We start from the raw sequence: 14,328 nt of genomic DNA on the forward strand, positions 1-14,328 counted from the left end.
TAATTAACACACTTCCTGTTGTTAAAGGTGTGCGTGTTGGGCCGAGCGAATCTCCCGCGCACCCAGCACTGTTTCGCTTGTGCTCTCATGAACCCGCGTTTAAAGAACACAATTAAAGAATTGGATTAAACAGCAGCGAGAGCCCGCAACGGGCGACGGCGCCACCGCGGGGCTGCGCGGGGGCTGCACTGCGCGGGGGCTGCACTGCGCAGGCGCTGAGCCGTGTCGGGAAGGGGAGGGACTTCCCGCTGGAAGCGGCACAGTCAATGGGCATCAGGAGGCCGCCTCCAGGCCAATGGCGGCTCGGGACGGGTGCGAGGGACGGTGACGGGCCGGCTGTGTGGCCAATGGCGGTGCCGGGGGCGTGACCATGCAGCCCGCCCCGGGAGCGGCGGCCCGGCCGTGGCGGTTCGTCCCCTCCTGCCGCCGGAGCGCCGCTGCCACGGGCGGCTCCTGCGGCTGCAGCGGCTGCGGGGGCGGGCGGGGGGCCCGGGGCTGCGGCCCCGCTGGCCGGGGCCGGGCGGTCGCCGTGTTGCCCCCGGGCGGTCGCCGTGTTGCCCTCTGGCGGCAGTGGGGGGGTCCCGCTGGTCGTCCCCGCAGTTCCGCGGTTGAAAATCCTCCTCACAAGGCGCTGGGACCGCGATCGCCGCCAGTTCGGTCCCGGGTGAGCGGCGGGGCCGGATTTGGTTGTTGCGGGGGGTTGTGGGGGGCGCGGGGCGGGTCTGGGGGTGCAGGGGAGCTGTGGGGGTTGGGGTGCAGCCGGCAGGAGGGACCAGGTTTGGGGGGCCCTGGGTCCCTTTGCGGGGGAGGGGAGGCCCTGCTGACCCTGCCTCCCCCAGCAAATCCCCCTGCGGGGCTCCCCCCGCCCCCCCGATCGGTCCCCGCCCCCCGCGACTCCCTCAAGTCCCCCTGAACCTCAATGCCCCTTTTTGACCCCAAAACAGCCCCAAATGTGCCCCCCAATGTCCCTTTAACACACCCTCCCCCCAGCCCCCCCGCACCAAGGCCTCCAGTGTATAAATTAAATGTGTAACATTAAACGCGACATTTGAGCGTTAACTAAAAACCAACAAATGTTGACGTTTCTTAGAGGTTTTTGTTGAATTTTGGTTTCACGGAAGGGAGCGTTGTTGGAAATTTACTGGGATTAATGTTTTGCTTTAAAAACTTTTTGTATCTCAGAAGTGACCTGAACAGTTTGATAAAGAACATTTCAAATTAAATTAATTTCCCATTAAATTTCTTGGGATTAAACGTCCGTCAGAGGCAGTGGTGCTTAAACCCCACTTCATTGGTCCCTCTCCGCATTAAAAATCCATCATTAAACAGTTAAATATTTCCCGTAATTAAACCCCTGTGATCTACATTCTGTAATTTAAAAATGCGGTGACTGAGCGGTTGAACAGCCGATATCGCTCTGAGCGCGTGGCTCAATCTCTTGATTCATCTCAGTTCATCCCCACCAACCCCGTCGCCGTTCATGGGAACGTACCCGGGTGGATGGAGGGGGCGGGCGGTGGGTGTGGGCTCCCTGGGCTTCAGCAAAGCCTCTGACACCGCCTGCACAGCATCCGCACAGCTGAGCTGGGGAGGGGTGCTCTGGGCAGTGGGGAGTGGGGGGTGCAAACTGGCTGAGAGGGAGAAGCCAGAGAGTGGTGGTCAATGGGCAGAGTCCGGTTGAGGCCTGGATCCAGTGCAGGGCCTCAGGGGCCAATATTATTCAATATATTCGTTAACGATTCGGATGAGGGAATTGAGTGACTGTCAGCGAGTTTGCTGGGGACACCAAGCTGGGAGGAGCGGGTGACCCTGGAAGCTGTGCTGCCATCAGAGACCTGGACAGGCTGGAGAGCTGGGGGGGGATAACCTGGTGAGATTTAACAAGGGGAAGTGCAGAGTGCTGCACCTGGGCAGGAACAACCCCAGGGTCAGTATAGGCTGGGAATGAGCTGTTAGAGAGCAGGGTAGGGGAAAGGGAGCTGGGGGTCCTGGGGACAGCAGGGTGAGCATGAGCCAGCACTGGGCCCTTGTGGCCAGGAAGCCAATGGGACCTGGGGTGGGTTAGAAGGGGGTGGTCAGTAGGTCAGAGAGGTTCTCCTGCCCCTCTGCTCTGCCCTGGGGAGACCACACCTGGAATATTGTGTCCAGTTGTGGCCCCTCAGCTCCAGAAGGACAGGGAACTGCTGGAGAGAGTCCAGCGCAGCCACCAAGATGCTGAAGGGAGTGGAGCACCTCCCTTATGAAGAAAGGCTGAGGGAGCTGGGGCTCTTTAGTTTGGAGAAGAGGAGACTGAGGGGTGACCTTATTAATGTTTATAAATATATAAAGGGTGAGTGCCAGGAGGATGGAGCCGGGCTCTTCTCAGTGGCAAACAATGATAGGACAAGGGGCAATGGGATCAAGCTGGAACACAAGAGGTTCCACTTAAATTTGAGAAAGAACTTCTTCTCAGTGAGGGTAACAGAGCCTGGCCCAGGCTGCCCAGGGGGTTGTGGAGTCTCCTTCTCTGCAGACATTCAAACCCGCCTGGACCCCTTCCTGTGGAACCTCAGCTGGGTGTTCCTGCTGCATGGGGGATTGCACTGGATGAGCTTTTGAGGTCCCTTCCAATCCCAAACATACTGTGATGCTGTGATTTCTGTGCTAAATCCTTTCCTTTCCCCCCGTGCCAGTGGGGGGGACCCAGAGGACCCGCCCAGGCCCCCCCAGGTTTGTGGGAGCAGCACTGGGGAGGGGGCGCTTTTTCCCCCAGCTACGAATATAGAGACAATTTGTACAAAAGCTGTAAAGTGGGGGGAACGGCAACTCGGGGACCCCCAAACCACCACAGGGGGGTCCACATCACCCCATGCGCCCCATCACTTTTGGGGTGTCAGAGCCCCCCCCCATGCAGCTGCCCCTCGGGGGTCCTGGGTGGGTTGTGAGGTCCCTGGGGGGCTGGAGAGGAGAAAGGGGGAAACCTGGGTTTGGGGGGGTCCCAGGGGTTCTTGCGAGTGGGTGTGGGGGGGTCTCAGTGGTTTCTGGGATCCCTGGGGGGTCCCTGAGATCAAGAAGAATTTGGAGGCTGGCGGGGAACTTTGTGAGGGGAAGAGTGAAACATCCCTTTTCCCTCTGTTTCACAGCCCCAGCTCAGCCCCAGCTCCTTCTCAGAGGCTCCGTTCAGCAGGGCCTAAAGCAATGAACCAACGATTGGTTTCAGTTCCTTCCTCATGTCCCCCCTGAACCTCCCTCCTGCAGCTGGAAACCAGCACCCTGTGTCCCGTCGGAACAGCCCCGCTCGAAAGCCGCAGGATTACGTGGATCACGTCTCGGCTCAGCGGGGGCCTCGCTTGTGGCCTCTGCTCTGTTGGAGGGAAGAAGGGAGAAGGAAACCATTTCTGTTCTTCGTTCCAAACCAAATGTTTTACCTGGACGTTGGTGCATCTTGAGATGGGCCCTTGAGTCCTCTGCAGCTTCTAAGTCATTCCGAAGTGACCCTTGAACAGTGTTATACCCTGAAAATAAAAGCTTCAGAACAAATGTGAGGCCTTGCTGCTTATTTTAAAAACGTTCTTTAAGCTTCAGTGACTGTTTGCTGCTGCCCTTATCTACGGTCACGCTGAGTAAAGCGATACAGAAAGCTCAATGCATTCACGAGGTGTTGATGTCGACGTCTCATTGTCCGCGTTCTCTCCGAGAAAGCAAAAGTAACTCCAGACACTGATACCGTCCCAGCTCTGGCGCAAGGGGAAGCTGTGGAAACCACCTTCATGCGCCTGATGTCCCTCGTCCCTTCCCGGCCGTTTTGCTGCAGGGCACCAGACGATCGACACCTCTGGGTTGGTCACGGCCGTGATGGGAGCCGAGGGAAAACGGAAAGGGAGGGCTGGATCCCGTGGGAAATGGGGCCAAGAGTCAAGGACCGTGCTGCTGCTGATCCTCTTCGTCACTCGCTGGGAGGAAGGCGCCCGAGGGAAGGGAGAGAACGGCCACTGATGTCCCCCAGCGCGAGGTGGACGACGGTTCCTGGGGCAAAGAGGTGATCGAGGGCACGTGGGAAGGAAAAGATCCCGAAAACACGACGACAGCCCCGAGATGCCACATCCGGCTTCCCCCGAGCTCCCTCCCGGCTGTGCTCCGCACCTTCTCCTTCATCACCAGCACCTCCCGCCCCGCTGATCGCCCAGCTCGTGTCAGGCGGCTGGAGAACGTGGTTCAGGAACACTGGGCAGGACGGAGCCAGCGGGCAGGACGCGGCCAGCAGGCGCTCGCTGCTCTCCTGGACAGGCCGGCACGGAGCCCTGAGGAGCCCCTGGGTCCTGGTGCCGTGCTGGTCACAGCCTCGTGATGCTGCTGGGCGAGCGTCTCATCCTCCCCTGCTGCTCCTCCCATACAGGTATCTTTTTTCTCATTTCCTCCCCTCTTCTTTTCCTTTCCTTCGTCATTTCCCCCTTTTTCTGCCTTATACCCCTCTCAAGTCTCTTTCCCTGCTGTCACCTCTTCTTTCTTCCTCTCTCCTTTCTGTTTTTTGATCCCATCTTCCCTCCTGTCTTCATCATCCTCTCTCCATCTCCCTCTCCCTTTCCATCTCCTCCTCTCCTCCATAGGTAATTAATATATATTCATATTCACATATTCTATATATTCATATAGAATTCTGTATATTCATGAAATGAATCCATTTCTTGGCTGAGCTGATGGAGTTAGTTCTGTCCTGTCAACCGCAAATCTGAATTCTCAGGACAGGACCAAGTGGGCTGAAAACGCGTTGCCGTGGCGGTCCTGGAGATGTGCCCAACGTGGGACACAATGGGGTCTCCCCGGAGGCTTCTCTTCTCTCCCCTTCCTTCCCTCCCCTTCCTTCCCTCCCCTTCCTTCCCTCCCCTTCCTTCCCTCCCCTTCCTTCCCTCCCCTTCCTTCCCTCCCCTTCCTTCCCTCCCCTTCCTTCCCTCCCCTTCCTTCCCTCCCCTTCCTTCCCTCCCCTTCCTTCCCTCCCCTTCCTTCCCTCCCCTTCCTTCCCTCCCCTTTCTTCCCTCCCCTTCCTTCCCTCCCCTTCCTTCCCTCCCCTTCCCTCAGAACCCCATTCTGGTTTGGGATGAAGGGACCTCTGGAGATCCCCCAGTCCAACCCCCCTGCTCCCGCGGGGTCCCAGAGCAGATCACACAGGATCCCAGGGGTCTGAATGTCTCACAGAAGGAGACTCCACACCCACTCTGGGCAGCCTGGGCCGGGCTCTGGCACCTCCCAGCAAGCAAGTTTCTCCTTACGTTCAGATGGAGCCTCCTCTGTTTCAGTCTGTGCCCGTTGCCCCTCACCCCGGCGCTGGGCACCACTGAACAGAGTCTGCTCCATCCTGACACCCACCTGAGATATTGATCCCATTGATCACATCCCTCTCAGCTTCTCTTCTCCAGCTCAACAGCCCCATCTCTCTCAGTCTCTCCTGATCAGAATGATGCTCCAGACCCCTCAGCATCTCTGTGTCCCTCCACTGGACTCCCTCCAGTAACTCCTTGTCCTTCTTCAACTGGGGAGCCCAGAACTGGACCCAGAACTGCAGATGCAGCTTCCCCAGGGTGGAGCAGAGGGGGAGGATTCACCTCTCTCACCTGCTGCTCACACTCTTCTTAATAAATATCCCCCAGGTACCCTCGGCCTCGTGACCACAAGGACACATTGGTGACTTGTGGCCAACCTGATGTCACCCAGAACTCCCAAGTCCTTCTCGCAGAGCTGCTTTCCAGCGGGTCCACCCCCAAACCGTGCTGGTACTGGACCCCTGCTGCCCCAGGAGGGGCCGGTATCGCCCCGGTATCGCGATGGGTGGCACCGACAGCCCTGGTATTGCGATGGGTGGCACCAACGGCCCCGGTATCGCGATGGGTGGCACCAACGGCCCCGGTATCGCGATGGGTGGCACCGACAGCCCCGGTATCGCGATGGGTGGCACCGACGGCCCCGGTATCGCGATGGGTGGCACCGACAGCCCCAGTATCGCGATGGGTGGCACCGACAGCCCCGGTATCGCGATGGGTGGCACCGACAGCCCCGGTATCGCGATGGGTGGCACCAACAGCGCCCTAACATGGTGCTCATCAGTAAGAAGGGAGGGAAGGGGGTTGCAGGGCAGCCATCGCTCGGGGTCTGCGGGATCTCCCTGTGCTTGTGGGAGCCCACGAGTCTTTGCATCACGCCTTGCGTTTTATTCTCTCTTCCTCTTTCAATTACTTATCTCACTTGGTTTTTTTTATCTTAGCCCATGAGTTTTCTTACTTTTGCTCCTCATATTCTTCATTCCCATCCTACTGAGGGGTGCGTGGGGCTGCTCTGCCAGCCCCAGCTGCCCCACCGCAGCTCCCCAGGCCCTCACGTCTCCCATCCCAGCAACAGCAGTGGCCGCGGCACTGATTTCTTTCCTCTCCCTTTTGCAGCCTCCTTGCGCTCGTCCTCTCCACGCCGATCTCTCCTGGCTTCCTCCAGCTGCTGTGTCCTCTGTGGGTAAGTGCAGCTCGACCCCTCCCAAGATGCTCTCGAGTTGGCTGGGGTTTCTAAAACAGAGGGAAAAGGGATGTCTCACTTTTCCTCAGGCAGTTTCCTCCCAGACCCCTTTTACCCCCTGCGCTCTCCACAGACCCCAGTTACCGTTTCTGTTCCGATGGGGAACATCTCACTGTGCTGTGCATGGCCAAGACGATGAGGACTCTGGACAGGAAATCCCTTCCAAGCGCAGCTTTCCTCTCACCGTTGGGCAGCGACAACAGCCCCGGTATCGCGACAGCAGCACCAACGGCCCCGGTATCGCGACAGCAGCACCAACAGCCCCGGTATCACGACGGATGGCACCGACAGCCCCGGTATCGCGACAGCAGCACCGACAGCCCCGGTATCGCGACGGGCAGCAGTGATGGAGCTGGTATTGCGACGGCAGCACCGACGGCCCTGATATTGTGATGGGCAGTGACAGGGGCCCTGGTATCGTGATGGGCAGAACCAACAGCTCCAGTATCGTGATGGGCAGCACTGACGGTCCCGGTATTGCGACGGCAGCACCGACAGCACCGGTATCGCGATGGGTGGCACCAACAGCCCTGGTATCGCAATGGGCAGCAACAACGACCCCGGTATCGCGAAGGGCGGCACCGACGGCCCCGGTATCGCAATAGGGAGCACTGATGGTCCTGGTATCGCGACAGGTGGCAACAACAGCGCTGGTATCGTTGTAACAACAGCAGTGACGACGGCCCCAGTATCGTGATGGGCAGCAACGATGGTCCTGGTAGCGCGATGGGTGGCACCGACGGCCCTGGTATCGCGATGGGTGGCACCGACAGCCCCGGTATCGCAATGGGTGGCACCGACGGCCCCGGTATCGTGACAGCAATAAATCTCAAGACCTCCCAAAATAAATCCCCCTTCCATCCCTCCTGGTGTGACAAGACCCTTAATTAACATTTCATTAATCAAACAACTCAACCCCCCCGTTGTCACAAATCGCTGCATTAACGAACTTCAACTCATTCCAGAACCCAGTTTATTAAGCAAAGCAGAAAGCGCGTTAAATAGAAAGCAAAACACCAAAACCCCTGTTTCTCGGCTCAGATCCGGGCGCTTTACAGCACCATTTTGCCACCATTTCCCTTTCCGGTTCTTCCCACCGCGAGCAGCCGCTGCCCGTTGATCTCACAGCGGCGTTTTTTCCCAATCTCACAGGATTTCAGCCCAATTCCGGCCCCGTTCCGTGCGCCCCCTGGTGCCGGAGATGACGATCGGGCGCCAGCTCTTCCCATCAAACCCGATGCCGAGAAACCAAACCCCCCGCGGTCGCTTCTTCAAACACACGCGCAGATTCACCCCTTTTCTCCCCAAAAATCCCCCTCTGGATGCGCCGTCCGGTGGGAAAGCCGACGGTGGTTTCGGCGCGGGGGTTTCCTGAGGGCGCAAACCTACCCCGGGCGCTGCTCCGGCGCCGCGATCCCCATTTCGGCTGGTTCCTCGATTTTAAGGCGCTTCGGGGGCGGCTCGGTCCCGGCTTGCGGCTCCGGCATCGCCATTTCGGATGGTTTGTCCTCAATTCTCCAGCGTTTTGGGGGCTGCTTGGTCCCGGCCTGCGGCTCCAGCACCAGCGCTGCAATCACCATTTCAGCTGGTTTCTCCTCAATTTTAAAGCGCTTCAGGGGCGGCTCGGTCCCGGCCTGCGGCTCTGGGATCACCATTTCGGCTGGTTCCCCTTCAATTCTTAAGCGCTTCAGGGGTGGCTTGGTCCCGGCCTGCGGCTCCAGCATCGCCATTTCGGTTGGTTTCTCCTCTATTTTCATGCATTTTGGTGGTGGCTCGGTCTCAGCCGGCGGTTCCGGCGTCACAATCGCCATTTCGGTTGGTTTCTCAATTTCCAAGTGCTTCAGGGGCGGCTCGGTCCTGGCCCGTGGCTCTGGTGCCGCAATCACCGTTTCGGCTGGTTCCTCCTCAATTTTCAGGTATTTTGGTGGTGGCTCGGTCCCGTCCTGCAGCTCCGGTGCCGCAATCACCGTTTCGGCTGGTTCCTCCTCAATTTTCAGGCGCTTTGGGGGCGGCTCCATCCCAGCTTGCAGCTCCGACTCCGGCATCGCCATTTCACCTGGTTTCTCCTTGATTTCAAAGCATTTGGGGGGCGGCTTGGTCCCCACCTGCAGCTCCAGTGCCACAATCACCATTTCAGCTGCTTTCTCCTCAATTTTAACACATTTTGGGGGCGGCTCGGTCCCGGCCGGTGGCTCTGGTGCTGGCACCACAATCTCCATTTTAGCTGGTTTCTCCTCAATATTCAGGCACTTTGGTGGTGGCTCAGTCCCGGCCTGCGGCTCTGGCTCCGGCATCTCCATTTCAGCTGCTTTCTCCTCAATCTTCACACACACTCCCGAGGATGGCACTGGAGCTTCCGGGGACGGCACTGGAGCTCCCGGGGACAGCACTGGAGCTCCCGAGGATGGCACTGGAGCTCCCGAGGATGGCACTGGAGCTCCCGAGGATGGCACTGGAGCTCCCAGGAACAGCACTGGAGCTCCCAGGGATGGCACTGGAGCTCCCGGGGACGGCACTGGAACTCCCGGGAACAGCACTGGAGCTCCCGAGGATGGCACTGGAGCTCCCAGGGATGGCACTGGAGCTCCCGGGGATGGCGCTCGAGTTTCCAGGGATGGCACTGGAGCTCCCAGGGATGGCACTGGAGCTCCCGGGGATGGCACTGGAGCTCCTGGGGATGGCGCTGGAGTTTCCAGGGATGGCACTGGAGCTCCCGAGGATGGCACTGGAGCTCCCAGGGATGGCACTGGAGCTCCTGGGGATGGCACTGGAGCTCCCAGGGATGGCACTGGAGCTCCCGGGGATGGCACTGGAGCTCCTGGGGATGGCACTGGAGCTCCTGGGGATGGCACTGGAGCTCCCGGGGATGGCGCTGGAGTTTCCAGGGATGGCACTGGAGCTCCCGAGGATGGCACTGGAGCTCCCAGGGACGGCACTGGAGCTCCCAGGGACGGCACTGGAGCTCCCGAGGATGGCGTTGGAGCTCCTGGGGATGGCGCTGGAGCTCCCGGGGACGGTGCTGGAGCTCCCGGGGATGGTGCTGGAGCTTGCCATGGACAGCAGGGTCAACACTGCAACCGACACGGGGTGGGGGAAACGGGGTGATGGGACATGGGGATGTTGGGGTTCAGGGGGGAAATGGGGTGATATGAGGTGGGGATGTTGGGGTTTGGGGGGGAAAGGGGGATGTGACATGGGGGTGTTGGGGTTTGGGGAAAGGGGGATGTGACATGGGGGTGTTGGGGTTTGGGGAAAGGGGGATGTGACATGGGGGTGTTGGGGGAAAGGGGGATGTGACATGGGGGTGTTGGGGTTTGGGGAAAGGGGGATGTGACATGGGGGTGTTGGGGTTTGGGGAAAGGGGGATGTGACATGGGGGTGTTGGGGGAAAGGGGGATGTGACATGGGGGTGTTGGGGTTTGGGGAAAGGGGGATGTGACATGGGGGTGTTGGGGTTTGGGGAAAGGGGGATGTGACATGGGGATGTTGGGGTTTGGGGAAAGGGGGATGTGACATGGGGGTGTTGGGGTTTGGGGGTGGAAATATGGGATCCAACAAGGAAAAGCTGGGGTTTTTCAAGGAAAAGCGTGATACGACAATGGGTACGATTCAAGGAAAAGTTGGAGTTGGTCAAGAAAAGATGCGATATGATAAAGGAAATGTTGGGGTTTGTCAAGAAAAGGTGCAATAGGACAAGGAAAAGTTGGGTTTTGTTGAGAAAAGACGTGATAGGACAATGGAAACGTTGGGTTTTGTCAAGAAAAGACACGATAGGACAAGCAAAAGTTGGGTTTATGTCAAGAAAAGACACGATAGGACAAGGAAAAGTTGGGTTTGTCAAGAAAAGGTGCAATAGGACAAGGAAAAGTTGGGTTTTGTTGAGAAAAGACGTGATAGGACAATGGAAACGTTGGGTTTATGTCAAGAAAAGACAATAGGACAAGGAAAAGTTGGCTTTTATCAAGAAAAGACACGATAGGTCAAGGAAAAGTTGGAGTTGGTCAAGATAAGACGCAATAGGACAAGGAAAAGTTGGGTGTATGTCAAGAAAAGATGCAATAGGACAACAGAAACGTTGGGTTCTGTCAAGAAAAGATGTGAGAAGACAAGGAAAAGTTGGGTTTTGTTGAGAAAAGATGCGATAGGACAATGGAAACGTCAGGTTTCGTCAAGAAAAGGTGCGATACAACAATGGGTACGATACGAGAAGGAAAAGTTGGGTTTATGTCAAGAAAAGACGCGCTACAACAAGGAAAAGTTGGGTTTTGTCAAGAAAAGGTGCGATAGGACAATGGAAACGTTGGGGTTGGTCAAGAAAAGGTGCGACATGATAATGGGTACGATACGAGAAGGAAAAGTTGGGTTTTGGGGACAAAAGGCGCGATACAGGACAGCGGAAAACGAGCCAACCAGGTGGAGCGGAGAGCAAGAAACACACGGAGAAACGTCACTATTTCTACCCAAAAGGCAGCGTTGGGAGCCCCAAGAGCAGCGACGACCCCCCCGGGGCCCAGGTGGGGTGGGCCAGGCACCCAATGCGTGCGATACCTGGGTCGGGCGCCTGCGGGTCAGTGTCCATGTCCCCCCAGGGCTTCCAGACCAGCTCCGCGCGCTCCTCGTCCTGCTGCGCCTGCGCTGGGTCGCGCAGGGCCGGCAGCTCCGCCTGGAAGCCGCTCCCCACGTTGATCTGCCTGGAGAGGGGACGGGAGGCGGTGACGGGGACCACGGCGGCGCGGCGGGGGGGACGGGGGCGTTCTGAGCGCTCACGGCATCATCGTGCTCCGATCGGCACCGAAACCGCGCGGTTCGGCCGAAAACCACAGGGATTCGCTCCGAGACGCGGCAGAGTGGGAGAGACGCCCTGCGAGGGCTCGGAACAACAAAGCGTTGCCGGGGTTCTGCCGCGACATCAGCGCCGCCGGTGACATCAGCGCCTCGTGTTCCGTTCGGAATGGACGTCAATGGGTCCTGGTGGGCCAAACGAGGGGCAGGAAAAGCGCGACGCACCCGTTTTGCGCCCGTTTTTGGTGGTTTGGGGACTCACGGCCGGACGCTGATTTTGGGGGCGTCCTTCACCAGGCACAATCCCAAGTCGCCGTCCATTCTGCCTGCGGGATATTGAGAAATAGAGGGGAAAAGCAACGCTCAGGATCAAAATCATCGTGCTGAGACCGTTCCTTGGCGTCACAACCACAAATTGTCCCAATTCCCATCGTTTTGGTGAAATCGGTTGCTGATGGATCATCCCAATGGGGTTTTGCAGTCGATCGCAGTACTCGGGTGGTTTTTACACCCGATATCACAGCGAAACCCTGGGGGGGTTGTTTCCATCCCATATTCCACAAAATCACCCATTTTGGGGGTTTTTGGGGAGCACAAGCTCTGCGTTTGCCACCACAAACCAGCGAGGGGACGCCGAACCCAAACCGGGTTCACCGGGCGGTTTTACACCGGGATCGCTCGGCCCGGGTTGAGATAAACCCCCCGTAAACCACAACCATAAAGCGGGGTGTTCCCCCCAAAGCGCTACGTGGGGACATCCGCATCGCACCGAATTAACCCCGCGGGGCGGCCGAAAGCGCTTCAATCCCGGTGTCGGGATCACGAGGGGTTTCGGCCTCCGTCGCCTTTTTGCTGCGAGATCTTCCCATCCAGAGACTCATTTTCGGTGACCTGGGCAACATCGAACGAGAAAAGGGTTAAAGGTGGAAAACGCACAAAATCACACGGGCGTTTATCTGCTTTTCCTCCTTTTTTGGCTCAAAAGCAAGCGGCGAACCCCAAAATGAGGGGTCTGGGGACCCTCCGGTCCTGCTGATGCTTCCTCCCTTCCACCCAACTCGAGGCGATCGCCGGGTTCCGTATTTCGGATCAATAACCCAGCGGGAGCCTGGAGCCTCCCAGAGCCCGTCCCTGGGGTAGCGGCCGCCGAGCGCGTCCCCATAGCGTTATTTGGGTGTAATTTGGGGGGTTCTGGGGCACGTAGCACCCTTGGTTCAGCCAGGGACACACACACGGGTGCTCCGGCGAGCAACTCCGGCACCGCCGGTTGCCGAATCATCGCACAACCATCCAAGTACTCCTCACCCACCTCGTTCCTTGTCACTGGAACCAACACCGGGATCACCAGGGGGGTGTTTTCGGACAGCGTCGGGGGTTCGGAGGCGCCGTTTCCATCTCCCAATGATGGTTTCGCGGTGTTTGCATCGCCCGCGTCGCGCACCTGAGCACAAACGGAACCGGGAGCGTCGGTGGCGCTGGAGGATATCAAAGCGCTTTGCAAACTGCTCTTCCCAATTATTTCTCCATTATATAACGAGGATAATAAAACCCGCTACGCTAAACACGACCCAAACCGGGCGGGAGCGCGCAACGCGAATCTTTACACCGCAGCGATTCCCTATTTCTCGTTTTCTCACCCCGTCATCTCCACTCAATCGGCAGCGACGTTCACAAATCATCCAGTTACGCACAATTTGGTAACGACCCCCGCAAAGGGCTTCGACGGCACCGCCAACCCCCTCGCCGCCTTCGCTCAGATCCCCGCTCAATGAGCAGCACCCATGGGTGCCCGTTACCTGCCCCCTCTCGGCGTCCACCGACCACCCGTGGTTCCGGCACATGGAGACGCCGCCATCCTCAACCGGAGCAGCCGCCAAGTGGCTAAAGTGACAAAAATCAGGATAAATAGGTAAAAAAATCAACATGATAAAGCCGCGGCGCTTTTAGAACAGATGGCGTAGTCGGCACTGAAGCTCCAGGCAGGTGGAGCTTGCCCGGTGGAATCAATCGGCGTTCGGTCTCAAAGGTTTCAACCCAAAAGGGTTAAATAGCAAGGATTAATAAATACTGACCCTCATTAATAATTACTGATTGTCATTAATAAATAGTGACCGTCACTAATAAATACTGATCGTTATTAATAAATACTGACCATCATTAATAAATACTGATCATCATTAATAAATACTCACAATCATTAATCGATACTGATTGTCATTAATAAATACTGACTGTTATTAATAAATACTGATCATCATTAATAAATACTCGCCATCATTAATCAATACTGATCATCATTAATAGTGACGGTCATTAATAAATACTGATCGTCACTAATAAATACTAACCATTATTAATAAATGCCGATCACCATTAACAAATACTGATCATCATTAATAAATAATAATCATCCTTAATAAATACCATCATTAATCAATACTGATTGTCATTAAGAAATACTGACCGCCATTAATAAATACTGGCCGTTATTAATAAATACTGGTGGTTATTAATAAATACTAATTGTCATTAATAAATACTAACCATCATTAATAAATACTGGTTGTTATTAATAAATACTGATCACTATTAATAAATTATGACCATCATTGGTAAATACTGATCATTAGTAACCAGGCTCAGGTTGGGCTCCAGGTTGGGCTCAAGGCTCAGATTGGGCTCCAGGCTCAGATTGGGCTCTAGGTTGGGTTCCAGGCTCAGGTTGGGCTCCAGGTCAGGCTCAAGGCTCAGGATGGGCTCCAGGTTCAGGTTGGGCTCCAGGTTGGGCTCCAGGCTCAGGTCAGGCTCCAGGCTCAGGTTGGGCTCCAGGTCGGGCTCCAGCGCTTCCCCGCAGAGCAGCCCGGGGCTCTGGGCAAAGCCACGCAGCTCGTCGCCCAAGGGAAACCGGTCCATGGTCACCGGGCTCCAAACACCCCGGAGCAAAAACCAGAGCGGCCCCAGGACACCCGGGCTCCCAAAGAGCCTGGAAAAGGGACACAAAGAGTTAAA

General features: G+C 57.0%; 1 long non-coding RNA gene across 2 annotated transcripts; it reads left to right on the forward strand.

Moving 5' to 3' along the window:
• The first annotated feature begins 592 nt into the window (after window positions 1-592).
• LOC136107836 (uncharacterized) lies at window positions 593-6,493 on the forward strand. Of its 2 annotated transcripts, none has more exons than XR_010652334.2 (3): window positions 593-664; window positions 3,123-4,375; window positions 6,411-6,493. It is a non-coding gene; the product is annotated as an uncharacterized lncRNA (long non-coding RNA). The 2 variants fall into 2 exon arrangements; XR_011741413.1 differs by lacking the exon at window positions 593-664 and adding an exon at window positions 1,381-1,488.
• The last annotated feature ends 7,835 nt before the right edge of the window (window positions 6,494-14,328 follow it).

The sequence above is a fragment of the Patagioenas fasciata genome, chromosome 14 (assembly GCF_037038585.1).
Source record: "Patagioenas fasciata isolate bPatFas1 chromosome 14, bPatFas1.hap1, whole genome shotgun sequence".
NCBI lineage: Eukaryota > Metazoa > Chordata > Aves > Columbiformes > Columbidae > Patagioenas > Patagioenas fasciata.